The following is a 17,542-nucleotide window of genomic DNA, read 5'->3' as shown; positions in this document are numbered from 1 at the left end:
GTGTGTGTGTGCGTGTGTGTGTGTGTGTGTGTGTGTGTGTGTGTGTGTGTGTGTGTGGACATACAGTCTTCTGACCATCAGAATTTGCACCATGTATGCCTGCCTTTAGTGCTCGGTCTGGGATGGCTATTGTGCCTAATTAGTTTATTTTATAGCATTGATAATGTAATTGAATTGAAACATAACCAGTAAATAGACTAGCATTAATTCAGATGTTCAGATGTAAAATAAGACGAAAGCCTATTAGAATGCAAGCGCCAAAATAAGCGCAGTCGAGCTCAGATTGTCCAATAAAAATACTGTTGTAAAATGCATTTTCATATTTGAAAGATATGCTGTGAAAAAATGTAATGCGGTGCTTCTTGTCCAGTGTGATACCAATGCTGTATCTCAATCTGACATTGAAGATCATTGATTTCAGATTAGAAACAGATCTTCATTCATTCCTTTTCCTTCAGCTTAGTCCCTTATTTATCAGAGATATCCACGGCAGATTGAACCGCCAACTATTCTGGCATATATTTTATGCAACAGATGCCATTCCAGCTGCAACCCAGTACCAGGAAACACCCATACACACTCATATTCACAAACAATCGTACACTACGGCCAATTTAGTTAATCCAATTCACTTATAGCGCATGTCTTTAGACTGTGGGGGAAGCCGGAGCACCCGCAGTAAACCCACACGAACATAAGGAGAACATTTAAACTTCTCACAGAAATGCCAACTGGCCCAGTTGAATCAGATTTTAAACCTGGCAATTTAATAATGGCTGTTCATTGATTGTGCCTGAGCTGGCTTATTCAAAATTAAAAAGTCCTCATGCATTTATCTCATTGGAGCTAAAGTCTGGAGGACATCAGCCCTTAAGGACATTGAAAATAAGCATTATTCTAGAAACTAAAGATTTGTAAGGATCAGTTACTCTAGGTATGGCTGAAAGAATCATCTCTTTCTTCAACCTACAAGCTTTCATCTGGACAAACTTTTGTCGGAAGATTTTTGTCATTTTGAAAGAGCTTACAATCACACAAAGACCATGAAAACTGGAAAGAGATTGCTAAATAAACTGGGTTTGTCAACTTTTTAAGGAAATTACCACCAGTTAATTAACTAAAAACTGATTTACCCTCTTCAGCTTCAAAATTAATAAGCATGCAGTTCCCAGCAAGTATTTTTTGTTTTTAACAGATGTCTAATAGATGTTTAATAGATGTCTTGGCTAAAACAAGGCTAAATTTGGGCTGTCAGTGAAAATCAAATAGACGTTTAAGAATAGGCCAAAACTAGACTAGTCATCAAATAAACAGAAATTAATGTCTACACATATAAAGTCTGTCAAATCTGTCTATTTGATGACTAGTTTAGTTTTGGGCTATTCAAAGACCTGTTAGATTGTCACTTACAGCCCAAATTTAGCCTTGTTTTAACAAGATGTCTGTTTTTAGATGTTTATTAGATGTCTATTAAACAAAATTGTTTGCTAGGTTGTTACTCAATCAATTCTTTATGTTAGCTAATGTTCACAAATGAAATCGTATTGTAAAGGGGTATAATATGTATGTTTTATTTTGTCAAAGTCCTCAGGGTTAAAAATATATGTAATTGAAGACAAGCTCCATATAATCCAGCAAAATGCAATCTGTATGCAATATATACGCATGATATAGAAGATGGATGAACAGACGACACATAACTACTGTCTTCACATCCAGTTTCTTCTTATGTCTCTCTCTTTCTTCATAATGACAGGAAGAGAGTTTTCCCGCTCTCCATTCATCGTCGGCTCAACCCAAACAAGAACCCATTTCTCCTTAAACACTCTTAGTCTCAAGCCTATAATTTAGATTTAACTTAATGTATCCACCAAATATTTCCCAAATTCAGCAAATCAAAATGATATCCTCCATCTTGGAGTAATTATGTGTTCGTTTTTTGTTTTTTTTCCAGTGCGACCACAGCTTGAGACGATATGTCTCGATCTCCACCATCAATTCCCCTGAGCAAACATGGTTGTGTGTGTTTGTGTTGTGCATATAAAGTGTGTGTACGTGTATTTGTATGAGATCACATCCCTCAAATCCCACCCTGAGTCTCCTCCACGAGGCGACGGATTGTCAGAGGAAGACCAGAAGCATTCTCAAAGCAATTGTGAATGAAACTTTACCCAGTGTAAAAAAAAAAGTAGAAAGAGAGAAAAAGAGAGCGAGAGAGAGGGGGGAAAAAAGCAACTCCAAGCTTGAAACCACAGACAGGCTTGAGTTTTATGGGAAAATACTTCAGACAAGTCCACAAAAGAGGGACTCGCAGGCGAAGACAACACGACATTTCTCTGTAGACACACGCACTTTGTCACTTCACATGCAAAAAATGCTAATTGCGCCACATATGCTGCTAATTTAAAGATAATTACAACTGTCCAGTCGCAAACAAACTTGCTCAACCACTTAGGAATGCTGGGAAATCTTCACACATTTGGAATTTTTGGGTCCACCACATAGTTAATTGTGCATTAAAAACATGTAATAATGAATGTGTGTGCGTATTTTGAAATTAAACCCAAGAAACTGTGACAGCAAAGATGGGGGTGTGTTTGCTGTCTATGTGTGTGTGTGGTTTTAATTATCTCGGCTGCAAAGCGGAGGGTATGTGTCTGTATCTGTGTGCGTCTGTGTGTGTATATGTGCTGTGGGTATGTGACTTTGCCAGGACGTCCCATGAGGCAAAGCGCTGACGCCTCGCAGCCCTGCCAAAGCAGCCACAGACTCCCCCCCTCACTCACACACACACACACCCACAGTGAAAAACAAGGCCCGTCCCAGACGCCGAACTTGGGTCGCCTAATGGAGGGGCAACGACGGGGCCACATCACATCTGACAAAACAATCATATAAGTTCAAACAAACACACACGGGTCTGAAGACTCTACAGAGTCATTATAAAGTGAGAAATGTGTTGGCACTGACGTCATGTTCTCTCTTTCCTCTCTTCTCTGAGGCAGACTAAACACTGGGAGGAATATTCGATATGCACTATCATTAAATCTGCTGTAAATGAAGCTGTTCTGAGAGATGAGCCGAAGACGTAACACTTATCGGGGTTTGAACTTAAACTACAAAGCCAAGCAGCTATTTGATGTCGGTGATATTCAGTTTTAGAGTCTGCTATACATTTGCAGATCTATAGTACTGACAGCTATAACTGAAGTCCAAATGGAGCTATTTTTGCTCTAGCTGTGATCCGGTGACAAGTCTGTGTGTGTGTGTGTGGTATGGAGTGTTCCCTAATGAATACCCTGGGGAGATTTTTTGCTTTTTGGAGAGAATCATTGTGCAAATGACACTCGTGTATCCTTTTATGTGTGTAAATATGCTAAAAAAGGCCACACGCAAAAGCAAGCGCATCCCGTCTTGCTGATTATATGTTTGGACAAATTGGTTTTGCAGTACAAAGCGCACCCAGACAGTTGTGGCCAAGCGTTTCAAGTTGCTTGTGTATCATATCTGTTTGGGAGTAAGTAATCTAAACTTGCTTGTTGCTCACTTTGTGTTGGATGCATCTAAATAAAGCCTGGAGGCGTTCGTTTTGATGTGTGCGAAGCAGTGAGCATGTAAGAGTATATGTGAACAATTGTTTCATTACGCAAAATGAAAAGCAATGTTGAGCATTGTAGCACTGGCCAACACTTACAGTCTGTGGAAATGAATGAGGGTGGTCTGATCTGCGGTCTGTTGGTTGGTGTGCATATATGTATACTCCAGGGATGGAGTGAGACAAAGAAGCAGGCCAGGAATTAGGCATCAGTTGAAGTCATTTAAACTACTGCATGAGTATACTGCTACGAAGAGTGCTTAAATTTAAGCTTGTTATGTTTTCAGATGCATAATTATCAAATAAAATGGAAAAAAATATAATAAAAAATTAATTAATATTTAATAAGAAATTAATTTAAGGATAGGCAAAATCATCTAGGTACCATGAAATATATACAGTGCCAAACAAACACTATACTGTATGTGGCTGTCAGTTATAGTGTACATAAAACATCAAATGTATAGTTTGCAAAACAAGTTATAATACAAAGTCTTTCCCATTGCCATTCACAAGTTTTATTGTGGAATTTCTTATGTTCATTTCTGATTACAGTTCAATTTTAATGATAAGCTTGTAATTGTTGCATTGTTGCACAGGAAAATACATATTTCCTGACTTCTGCAACAAGTCTAAAGGTTAGATTGTATGGTCACCAGCAATCTAGCAGTTGCAGATTGCTGGAGAACTACAATTCTGACACTGAACCAAACTACAACTCCCTGAAGTCATTGTTTTAATCACTCCTGCCACAGCTAACAGTCATCCGGACACATTCTCACACACATTGCTATGTCTAGTTTTTCCCGTAAGCATTACATTTCCCTTTTTTTTTTTCTGCCGTGTTTTTGATCCTTGTTTACCGTTTTTGATTCTTTGCTGCCTGTCCTGACCGTTTGCCTGTTTTCGACTACACTCTTTAGATTGTTCTCATGCTGCAGTTTTGTACCTGTTTGACCATTGCATGCCTGATTATTCTTGTTAGTTAATAAACTGCACATGGATCCTCATCTCTGTTGTCAGACTTGGTCCATTACAGTACTACAGTAAATACTGCTATTCTATTCAGCAGCATTTGCAGTCAGTTTAATCAATCATACCAATCCATAAAATGATTTTAACATTATTAATAACCTTGAGACGATAAGTGCTTAATTTAAGCTGGATCCTGTTTCAAGAAAATGTCAGATATTCGTGCTTTGTGTTCCAGTATTTATTTTATTTTGCGTGCACACACATGACGTTAGTCGCCATGCGCAAGTTAAATGAAAACTATTGGCCCTCAAGTATAATTTGAGCCAATCAGCTTTCTTATGTTTACAATCGCTCTCATTGATTGGTGATTATTGTTTCGCTCGCAGTGATGAGCGAAAATAAATAATGGCATAGTGGCCTACCTAAATAATAGTTGTATTTTCACAACGGCAAAGAGGCAATCTCACATGTTTTAATTTTTTAAAACAACGAATTAATCTGATAATGAGCCTGATCCAAATAGATCTTGAGAGCATGAAACTGCGGGAATGAATCAGGATAGCGTGAGACAGAAGCAAAGGGATCTCAAGTCATAAAACATGAGAGAAGAGGTAACTGTGGGCTCTTCTTGAAGATTAGACTGAGTCATTTAATTAATTGTTTTTTACTTGTAACATAATAGTGAGGTGAACTAAATAGTGTTTTTATTATCTGACCTTTAACGTTATATGACACAAAATAATTAAACACCTTTTAGAAACGTGATGCTCTTTTTCGTGCTATCACCAGTGCTTAATTTGTGAATTGCGAGGTTCCGGATCAGATCAGGGTAACAGATCCTTCATGTTACCTGAGAATGCAAAGATGTCGCGCATGAAAGTGGAGAGAGGGGGGCATTGGATGGCAGAGGAGTGTTGGTCCGGACCCGGTGTGTTTCGGCACAAATTAAGCCCTGGCTAACACCATTTAATGACATTATGTTCCTGGAACATGTTTGGTGGAAGTCGGTTACGGTGATCTACACTGTAAACGATTTCTTGTTAAATTAACAGTAAGTTACTGGCAACAATTATCCAGTAGCTGCTGTATTTCATAAAACAGTAACATTACTGTAATACTAATTACATTAGTATTACATTTACTGTAAAATGTAATACATCATTTTACTGTTTTCTTTTTATACTGTAACACCAATTACAGTAGTAATACACATACTGCAAAACTGAAAACAGTATTTTAATGTACATTTTTAACATGCAGAACTACGGTATTTTAACGTTACTTTCATTATTACTGTATAGTATTTTACAGTTATTAAATGTTATTTTATTGTATTTAACAGTGCTACTTTATAATGAGCAAAAAAGTTCAAAAATTGCACAAATGTTATTTTAACTGTTCAAGAAATACAAGAAAAATAAAGAAACTGAAACTTTAACTTCACAATAAAAGTTTATTGTGTAAACCCTACTGAAACAGTAGCAATTATTCAATATAACACAGCAACAGAACACTAATGAAAAATTGATCAGTAAAACCAGTCAACAATTAATGCATCAAAAAGTATTACAATTTTAAAAACAGATGAAAATACTGCTACAAGACACGAAATGATGAAGGCCAAATTATGTTGTGGAAAAGGGACAGTGAAAAAGGGCAGGAGCACTTCTGATGATCCTGCAAAAACGACAAGCAAAATCAATCACTGGAGTAAAAACTAATCATGCCTCAAATTATTTCATTCATTCAGAAAACAAACACCGCACTGCTGTTTTATATATATAAAACACTGTTTTTTATCGTTTTTGTTGGCAAAATACAGATTGTTGTCTATTTACAATTACACTAACGTTAATGGGGAAAAGATCAGTCAAGTCAACACTAGTCAAGTGTCTACACAGGTATGTAAAAAATAAAGTCTCATCTTAACTTAATGTCTGACTCTGTATAGCTTGAATATCTGATTCCATGACCAAACTAGCGCTTCCATGAATTTAAGAGGGGTGAACACAGTTAATTCTGACCTTAAGAGGCTACATATTAAAAATAAATAAATAAATAAAATAATCTAATTTAACGTGACTAATGTTAATCAAGTACTTTTAGGCTTTTAACATGTGAAAATCTACTTCTAACTTACAGACAAGATTACATTAGAGAACATGAAAGCCATGGGTGATTTAAAAAAAAAATGCTAATGATAAGTTACTGACATTTGGTTCGCATAAAACAAAGTAATCACTAAGCATTCATTTTTGGCAAAATCTGCCGAAAGGCACAGCAACACGATCAAATGTGTTAAAGTTGAGCAAAGAAATGAAGAGTAGTCAAGCAGTCTACTTCATGAAATGTTTGTGATAATATTTTGCAGTCAATTAGTATTACTGTATTTCAATATGCAGTGATGGCATGTCAGTGAGACAAATAAATATTATTACACCTCTCCAGTGACATTTCCTCAAATTAAATCATCATAACGTTACTGTGCACAGCATCAGTAAAACGTTAAGAATAATTTAAATACCAAATTTTAAAACAGTCACTGCTAATTACAAACTAAAATTAAAGATAGGCTTACAGAAATCCTGAATGCATGATAATATGAATATTTATTACTCACTGATGTCGAAGCACTTCCAGGTTGTCAGAGATGTAGACAGGACAGAATATGTGCCATCAAATGAGCTCTTGTGCAGTCTTTGTTGGACATCAAGGTAGTATGTTCACCCACACTGTAAACAAAAAAAAATCTGTTATTTTACATGTTTTTTTCCCAGAAGCTAGGGTAATAGAGTCATTTAGTTAAGTGGTTTAAAATAATTTTATTTATTAAATACTTGCTTACCCATATATAGATGTAAAAGTAACCAAAATAAATAATTCATTAAAATGTGTGGGATACTAAGCATGTTTAGTCTACAGAGAGAAGTAAACATTTACTTTAAGCATTGATCCTAATGAATTTATTTCTGAACTACATCCAACCTCACCTCTGAAACAGCATTTTTGAGCATTTAGATCAGGGGTGCTCAACCCTGTTCCTGGAGATCTACCTTTCCGCAGAGCTTACCTGCAACCTTGATCAAGAACACTTGTCTTTATTTACCAAGTGCTCCTTCAGATACTATTTATTTTGTTTAGTTGCGTTTGATCAGGGTTGGAGCTAAACTCTGCAGAAAGGTCGATCTCCAGGAACAGGGTTGAGCACCCCTGTTTAAGACAATAAAAAATAAGACATCTAGATGATATTTTATATTCAATCATTTGTGAAATTTAAATGACTTATATTCAGTATATACATAACATAAAATTAGAATAAGAATAAAAAAATAATACTCTATGCCAAATAAAATACTTCAGATCTAAATAAAGCAGGTGTTTTTACCTAAAGGTTCCTTTCCTCCAGTTAGTTTAGTTGCAGATCCCTCCACATCTGTGCTTTATTTGGTTCTTGACTTAAGAGTAACTGGTGTCACATTCCAGGTCCATCACAATCTGAGCTAGAAAGACAATATGGCAAAAGACAAGACACATATAAATAAGTCTCAGAATAAAATATTTAAAATGATAGTTTACTTTTCTGCCACCATTACTCCATGTGTTTTAAATCCATTTAAATTTCTGTTGAACAATAAAGCAAATATTTTGAAGAATGTTAGAAACCAGTAACTATTGACATCCATATTTGAACCAAATTTCTTTAAAAAAAAATATGAGTTTGTGTTCAATGGAACAAAAAAATAATCTAACTATTTTGAAACAAGTGGAGGATGCCAAAGATGCCATTATTTTCATTTTTGGGTGAACTGTCCCTTCAATTCAAGTGTCACGCATTACTCATAAAAACTGATGTATCGCTTGAGGAAAACTAAATCAAGTACCTCCTGTGAGCAAGCAGAATCATTATGCCATTGTATTCAGCCAACTGACCCAGCCAAGGCTCGAACCAGCAACCTTCTTGCTGTGAGGTGACAGCACTACCTACTGTGCCACTGCGTCGCTTCTGGAAGAAGCAAAAGAGGTTGTACATGAAACTCCTCACAACAAATCTGTGAACAACTTGACATTTCAAAATCTAATCAAAATGAGGAAGACATCAACATTACCTTGAATAATCAAGTGAGGAGAGATTGGTAGCATCAGTTTTTCAGCATCAATTGCTGTAGCTGCAAAAAAGATAATTATAATAAAAGTAAAATAAGACTTAACATTTAATAATCTAAATCTATGGTACAACCATACAAATCTGTATGGGGTTCAAATAAATTTGTATACAAATCATTCCCTACACCTGAACACCAAAAATAAAATGTACAATTAAGGACACAATAACGTTATACAATAAGCTCATTAACCAGTGAGAAATAGACAATTAATATGAATTATGTTAATATTAACGTTAGCTTAAAAGACATCAACTGAATTTTATTATCAGCTCAATTTAATAAAACAGTTTAGACTTGTTTCATTGTGAGTTTAGTGTGAATAACTAACTTACAGTTTACAAATCTAACCATAATGATAACTTGGTCATAATGACCACATGAAGACCAGAGCTTACCTTAACGTTAAACGTTTAACTTTTCATGGTGACTTTGCCTTCATCTCAGTGTTGTGCTGAAATAGAGAATTCATTAATGCAGTTAACCCCAAGTAAAAGTTACGTTTTTTTCAGGTAACTTAACGTTACTATGGTCAAAAACTCACTCAAGATAAACTCACTGTAATTACCTTATCTAATACCTCGCAAACACTACAAACACGGTCTGGCGTCGAATAACGTGACATAAGTACCTAACTTACAGTACAACTAAAGTAACTTGGTTAATTATTTTAAATTACACACATACTACACGGAAATATACACAAAACAATCCTTTAACGAACAGAATTTGACTTTTAAACACTTACCGAGGATGAATTCACTGGAAGAAAAGGCGACAGGTGGATTTCAAATTAGAAGAGCCGTTGCTTGCCTGGTGAAGGTCGAATTGAGTCGGCTCGGCTTTATGAATCGGCTCCTTAGAACAGTAAAGAGTCGAGTCCGCCTAAAACCGATTCCGTTTTGTATATTATTGTAAGACACAACCATGAATCATTACTATTTCGTTATACTGCCACACACATTTATACACATATTGCTGAATGTGCTTGTGAACACGTGTGATAAAATAATTCCCGAGCAAACGGTTCAATCCGATTCGGTGTCGTTTGTGTGCTGAACCGAACCAGTGCAAACGTGGTATTGATTAAATAGTAATATTGTTTTTTTCTTCTCACTTTACCAGCGAAAATATTACATATATCTGACTTTAACAATAAGAATAAGATTCGCTTGAAGTGTTTTGAGAATTAATATTTTTTTCTCCCAGGGTTCATTTCACACCAACAAGCAAATAATGGCTGAGAAAAGCCAGATCATATCATAAATATTGCGTTTAATATGTCACGAAATGAAGTTTTAACAGTTTTTCATGCGAGAATGTAGTTCTTCCAAACTCAAATCTGTGGTTTGTTTTTAGATATCATGTCTAATTCTAAGTGTGCTTTGCCGATAGGGGAGATTCTGACCTCCAGGGGTTGACGGCGCTCCATCACTCATGTATCCGGCAAACCTCATGCTTTAATCGGCTTAGACATTATTGAGACATGCCCTGTCTTCGGTGACTAGATAATAAATGTGTTATGAAATAAAGTTTTAACCGTTTTTCATGCGAGAATGTAGTTGTTTTAAACTCAATTCTGTGGTTTATTTATTAAGATAGTGCGTATTTTAAAATGTTGTTTTGAAAATGCGGAGATATGTGACCTCTACGGTGGCCAATATGGGCGCCCAATATTCTTGAATCCGTCTAAAGCAGGTTGGTCACTCTGACATTTAAGCTGACTTTGAAATCATTTTGTGTGTTTAACAGTCTTTGGTTACGTGAATCAATTTATTTTTGTTCCAATTTACGTTTTGGTTTAGCACAAAGTTATGTTTATTAAATATTATTTAATATTTCCATGTTGCCTTATAAAGTGCACCCAAAAATGGAAAACCAGGGGACAGTTTAATGCACTGAACAGTCTGAAGAAACTGGTTAGGTTATTTACTTCACAAAATAATTTGTCTAAAAATAAATAAACATAATAATCATAATATATAGTGTGTGTGGAGTTGTTCTTGGTCATTTGCAGTACTGTATTTAGATGCACAGTAACGGATTTTTCCCCAAAATTCATTATAAAATCTACAGTAACATACTGTTAACCATGTTTACAGTATAGAAAAGTTGAAAATACATTATTATACTGTGAAAACAACAATATATACAGTAACACACTGTGCACAGCTTATACAGTAAAAAACTGTTGAGAAATGCAGTATAATACTGTGAAAACAACAGAAATCGTTTACAGTGTATATTTCGCGGTTTTGTTGCGGGAATTATTCATTTACAAATTAAGGACTGCCTATATGACTTTTCAAGCACAATTTCCTCCATTTAGAGTTTATGTTGCTGTAAGGTAGTATTGTTCCTGTATGTGTTGTACACTAACCCTAACCCTAACACTTCAGGTTCTAACAAGTACTCTTAAAGGTTTAGATTACTCAAAAATTTCAATTATGTTGTTAAAGTTTATTAATTCAGTGTTATTAAGCCTCATGTTGTTTCAAATTCCAAGATCTTTGTTCATCTCCAGAACACAAATGAAGATATTTTACGGGATATCTGAGAGCTCACTCATCCTCTATAAACAGCAGTATTACCAAAAAGCATCCTCAAAACAGTCCAGGTGTCTTCTGTGGTTCAACCAAAATTTTACAAAGCTACAAGAATACTTGTGCATACACATAAAACAAAAACAACTTTAAACATTAAAACAGTCAATTGCTTCATTTTTAAATGAATTGGCTTCTTTGAATAAATCACTTGAATTAAGAATTTAATCTCTCAAACAGTCTCTTTACTGGAGGTTTTAGCTTTTTTTAATCAACATTTCTCCTTTTCATTCATTCATTCATTCATTCATTCATTCATTCATTCATTTCTTTTCGGATTAGTCCCTTTATTAATTTGGGGTCGCCACAGCAGAATGAACCACCAAATTATCCAGCACGCTATTACGCAGCGGATGTCCTTCCAGCTGCAATCTATCACTGAGAGACATCCATACACACCCATTCACACTCATACACTATACGGACAACTTAGCTTGCCCAATTCACCTGTACCGCATGTCTTTGAACTTGTGTGGTAAACCAGACCACCCATAGGAAACCCACGTGAGCTTGGGGAGAACATGCAAAGTCCACACAGAAACGCCAACTGACCAACCGGGGCTCGAACCAGCAACCTTCTTGTTGTAAGGCGACAGCACTATCTGCCACCGCGTCACCCCATTTCTCTTTTTGACATTAAGAATTTTATATTTACAAGATACATTTCATAAGATTATTTATGCAATTGTTTTTGCACTTTAAATATAATACCACCTCCCAGCATTAAACTGTCAATAAAATTGCATCTAAATGTTACTTTAGATGTAGTTTCTGTACAAATTCAAAGTCAGCTTTATTGTCAATTCAGCCACATGTACAGGACATACAGATAATCAAAATTACATTACTCTCAGACCCTAGGTGCCTAACATATATTAATAATATAAAAAATAGAATTTTAAGGGACAAAAATGCAATATATACAATTATACATAAAATGTGGTCTAAAAATATACAGAAAATGTAGTGTAAAAATATACATAAGGAATAAAAATTTGTAAACAATACAATGACATTAAGGGCATATAGCAAATACATGCAAACCAGAATTGTGCAGACAAAGAACAGTATATAGTGCAAAAAGGCTTGTAAACATGATAAATATGTTAAAGTGACAGTGTCATAATACTGCAAATAGGGAGGTAGTATGATGTGTCTAACTTGTAGACCAATGTTACAGTACGACTGCATTGCTAGCAGAACCATAGACATGAACCATATTATAAAATGTTACTTGTGGGTTTGTAGGGAGCATCCCTCCCCCATGCTGTCTGGCTGGTAGCAGGTGATCAGACTCATGTGACGGTGCTGATTTCATGTGCTCATGTGCAGACTGATAGCAACAGAAGCAGGATGTGGCAGCCGGCGGTGGAGAAAGGAATACATCCGTCACTATGGTTTAAATGGACCAGTGCTTTTTCCCTCGCTTAAAAACCTCTGGGAATTTACTTTATATCTACACTGTAAACGATTTCTTTTTAAATTAACAGTAAGTTACTGGCAACAATTATCCAGTAGCTGCTGTATTTCATAAAACAGTAACATTACTGTAATACTAATTACTTTAGTATTACATTTACTGTAAAATGTAATACATCATTTTACTGTTTTCTTTTTTTACTGTTACACCAATTACAGTAGTGATACACATACTGCAAAACTGAAAACAGTATTTTACTGTACATTTTTACCATGCAGAACTACGGTATTTTAATGTTACTTTCATTATTATTGCACAGTATTTTACAGTTATTAAATGTTATTTTATTGTATTGTATAGTGCTACTTTATAATGAGCAAAAATGTTCAAAAATTGCACAAATGTTATTTTAACTGTTCAAGAAATACATGAAAAATAAAGAAACTGAAACTTTAACTTCACAATAAAAGTTTATTGTGTAAACCCTTCTGAAACAGTAGCAATTATTCAATATAACAAAGCAACAGAACACTAATGAACAATTGATCATTAAAACCAGTCAACAATTAATGTATCAAAAATTATTACAATTTTAAAAACAGGTGAAAATACTGCTACAAGACAGGAAATGATGAAGGTCAAATGATGTTGTGGAAAAAGGACAGTGAAATAGGGCAGGAGCACTTCTGATGATCCTGCAAAAATGACAAGCAAAATCAATCACTGGAGTAAAAACTAATCATGCCTCAAATTATTTCATTCATTCATTATGAATTATGAATTATTATTTCATTCATTATATAAATAAAACACTGTTTTTTTATCGTTTTTGTTGGCAAAATACAGATTGTTGTCTATTTACAATTACACTAACGTTAATGGGGAAAAGATCAGTCAAGTCAACACTAGTCAAGTGTCCACACAGGTATGTAAAAAAATAAGTCTCATCTTAATGTCTGACTCTGTATAGCTTGAATATCTGATTCTATGACCACACTAGCGCTTCCACGAATTTAAGAGGAAGTTCATTCTGACCTTAAGAGGCTACATATTAAAAATAAATAAATAAAATAATCTAGTACTTTTAAGCTTTTAACATGTGAAAATTCACTTCTAACTTACAGACAAGATTACGTTAGAGAACATGAAAGCCGTGGGTGATTTTTTAAAATAATGCTAATGATAAGTTTCTGACATTTGGTTCGCATAAAACAAAGTAATTACTAAGCATTTATTTTTGGCAAAATCTGCCGAGAGGCTCAGCGACACGATCAAATGTGTTAAAGTTGAGCAGAGAACTGAAGAGTAGTCCAGCAGTCTTCTTCTTGAAATGTTTGTGATAATATTTTTCGGTCAATTTGTATTACTGTATTTCAATATGCAGTGATGGCATGTCAGTGAGACAAATAAATATTATTACACCTCTCCAGTGACATTTCCTCAAATTAAATCATCATGACGTTACTGTGCACAGCATCAGTAAAACTTTAAGAATAATTTAAATACCTAATTTATTAAAACAGTCACTGCTGATTACAAACTAACATTAAAGATAGGCTTACAGAAATCCTGAATGCATGATAATATGAAGATTTATTACTCACTGATGTAGAAGCACTTCCAGGTTGTCAGAGATGTAGACAGGACAGAATATGTGCCATCAAATGAGCTCTTGTGCAGCCTTTGTTGGACATCATGGAAGTATGTTCACCCACACTGTAAAAAAATAAAAAATCTGTTATTTTACATGTTTTTTTCCCAGCAGCTAGGGTAATAGAGTCATTTGGTTAAGTCAAGTGGTTTAAAATAATTTTATTTATTAAATACTTGCTTATCCATATATAGATGTAAAAGTAACCAAAATAAATAATTTATTAAAATGTGAGGGATACTAAGCATGTTTGGTCTACAGAGAGAAGTAAACATTTACTTTAAGCATTGATCCTAATGAATCTATTTCTGAACTACATCCAACCTCGCCTCGGAAACAGCATTTTTGAGCATTTAGATCAGGGGTGCTCAACCCTGTTCCTGGAGATCTACCTTTCTGCAGAGCTCACCTGCAACCTTGATCAAGAACACCTGTCTTTATTTACCAAGTGCTCCTTCAGATACTATTTAGTTTGTTTAGTTGTGTTTGATCAGGGTTGGAGCTAAACTCTGCAGAAAGGTTGATCTCCAGGAACAGGGTTGAGCTCCCCTGTTTAAGACAATGAAAAATAAGACATCTAGATGATATTTTATATTCAATCATTTGTGAAATTTAAATGACTTATATTCAGTATATACATAACATAAAATTAGAAGAAGAATAAAAAAATTATACTCTATGCCAAATAAAATACTCCAGATCTAAATAAAGCAGGTATTTTTACCTAAAGGTTCCTTTCCTCCAGTTAGTTTAGCTGCAGATCCCTCCACATCTGTGCTTTATTTGGTTCTAGACTTAAGAGTAACTGGTGTCACATTCCACGTCCATCACAATCTGAGCTAGAAAGGCAATATGGCAAAAGACAAGACACATATAAATAAGTCTCAGAATAAAATATTTAAAAGGATAGTTTACTTTTCTGCCACCATTACTCCATGTGTTTTAAATCCATTTAAATTTCTGTTGAACACTAAAGCAGATATTTTGAAGAATGTTAGAAACCAGTAACTATTGACATCCATATTTGAACCAAATTTCTTTAAAAAAATATATGAGTTTGGTAAAACGATTGTAAAACCATTTTAAAACCATTGTAAAATGATTGTAAAACCATTGGAAAACGATGATAAAACGATTGTAAAACCCTTGTAAAACGATTGTAAAACCATTGTAAAACGATGGTAAAACGATGGTAAAACCATTGAAAAATGATGGTAAAACCATTGTAAAACGATGGTAAAACCATTGTAAAACGATTGTAAAACCATTGTAAAACCATTGTAAAACGATTGTAAAACCATTGTAAAACGATTGTAAAACCATTGTAAAATGATGGTAAAACCATTGTAAAACGATGGTAAAAACCATTGTAAAACGATTGTAAAACGATTGTAAAACCATTGTAAAACGATGGTAAAACGATTGTAAAACCATTGTAAAACGATTGTAAAACGTTCGTAAAACGATTGTAAAACGGTTGTAAAACCATTGTAAAACGATTGTAAAACGATTGTAAAATAATTGTAAAACGATGGTAAAACCATTGTAAAGCCATTGTAAAACGATTGTAAAACCAATGTAAAACGATGGTAAAACGATTGTAAAACCATTGTAAAACCATTGTAAAACTATGGTAAAACCATTGTAAAACGATTGTAAAACCATTGTAAAACGATGGTAAAACCATTGTAAAATGATTGTAAAACGATGGTAAAACCATTGTAAAACGATTGTAAAACGATGGTAAAACCATTGTAAAATGATTTTAAAACGGTCGTAAAACAATGTTAAAACCATTGTAAAACCATTGTAAAACGATTGTAAAAGGATGGTAAAACCATTGTAAAACCATTGTAAAATGATGGTAAAACGATGGTAAAACCATTGTAAAACCATTGTAAAACCATTGTAAAACGATGGTAAAACCATTGTAAAATGATTGTAAAACGATGGTAAAACCATTGTAAAACGTTGGTAAAACCATTGTAAAACCATTGTAAAACCATAGTTAAACGATCGTAAAACGATGGTAAAACCATTGTAAAACAATTGTAAAACGATGGTAAAACCATTGTAAAACGATGGTAAAACGATCGTAAAACGATGGTAAAACCATTGTAAAACGATTGTAAAACGATTGTAAAACAATTGTAAAATGATGGTAAAACCATTGTAAAACGATTGTAAAACGATCGTAAAACAATGGTAAAACGATTGTAAAACGATTGTAAAACGATTGTAAAACGATGTTAAAACGGTTGTAAAACGATTGTAAAACCATTGTAAAATGATGGTAAAACGATCGTAAAATGATGGTAAAACGATGGTAAAACCATTGTAAAACGATTGTAAAACCATTGTAAAACCATTGTAAAACGATGGTAAAACCATTGTAAAACGATTGTAAAAGGATGGTAAAACCATTGTAAATCAATTGTAAAACGATGGTAAAACCATTGTAAAACGATGGTAAAACCATTGTAAGACAATTGTAAAATGATGGTAAAACCATTGTAAAACAATTGTAAAATGATGGTAAAACAATTGTAAAACGATTGTAAAACGATGGTAAAACCATTGTAAAACCATTGTAAAACCATTGTGAAACGATTGTAAAACGATGGTAAAACGATTGTAAAACGATTGTAAAACGATGGTAAAACGATCGTAAAACCATTGTAAAACCATTGTAAAACGATTTTAAAACGATTGTAAAAAGATTGTAAAACGATTGTAAAACGATGGTAAAACGATTGTATAACGATGGTAAAACGATGGTAAAACCATTGTAAAACCATTGTAAAACGATCGTAAAACGATAGTAAAACCATTGTAAAATGATGGTAAAACCATTGTAAATCTTGCAAAAAACAGAAATGTGCGCACATTTAGAAAAATCTTGAAGGCAGGTGCACGATCAAAAAACAAACATAAGTAGCAAAAGATTCAAAGTAAATCGGCACACTGCCACTTTAGCTCTCAAAAAAATTTTATTTTGACAAAATTACAAAAACACTACGTTTCGACCGACATGGTCTTCATCAGGTGAAAACCATTGTAAACCATTGTAAAACCATTGTAAAACGATTGTAAAATGATCGTAAAACGATGGTAAAACCCCTGTAAAAAGATTGT

At 34.2% G+C, this 17,542-nt stretch overlaps 2 long non-coding RNA genes across 5 annotated transcripts; both read right to left on the bottom strand.

Moving 5' to 3' along the window:
* Positions 1–4,432: 4,432 nt before the first annotated feature.
* LOC137490141 (uncharacterized) lies at positions 4,433–9,548 on the bottom strand. 4 transcript variants are annotated; one of them, XR_012389207.1, is made up of 7 exons: positions 9,482–9,548; positions 9,132–9,187; positions 8,677–8,736; positions 8,452–8,573; positions 7,956–8,070; positions 7,191–7,302; positions 4,433–6,247 (listed from the first exon to the last, which is right to left on the bottom strand). It is a non-coding gene; the product is annotated as an uncharacterized lncRNA (long non-coding RNA). The 4 variants fall into 4 exon arrangements; XR_012389205.1 differs by having other exon boundaries at positions 8,677–8,730; XR_012389208.1 differs by having other exon boundaries at positions 8,452–8,570; positions 8,677–8,730.
* A 2,559-nt stretch (positions 9,549–12,107) lies between these two features.
* LOC141377156 (uncharacterized) lies at positions 12,108–17,147 on the bottom strand. The gene is made up of 3 exons (XR_012389215.1): positions 15,132–17,147; positions 14,361–14,472; positions 12,108–13,451 (listed from the first exon to the last, which is right to left on the bottom strand). It is a non-coding gene; the product is annotated as an uncharacterized lncRNA (long non-coding RNA).
* Positions 17,148–17,542: the final 395 nt, after the last annotated feature.

The sequence above is a fragment of the Danio rerio genome, chromosome 13, assembly GCF_049306965.1.
Source record: "Danio rerio strain Tuebingen ecotype United States chromosome 13, GRCz12tu, whole genome shotgun sequence".
Classification (NCBI taxonomy): Eukaryota; Metazoa; Chordata; class Actinopteri; order Cypriniformes; family Danionidae; genus Danio; species Danio rerio.
Note: the sequence above shows the minus strand (reverse complement) of the source record. Positions and strands in the feature narration are given on the sequence as shown.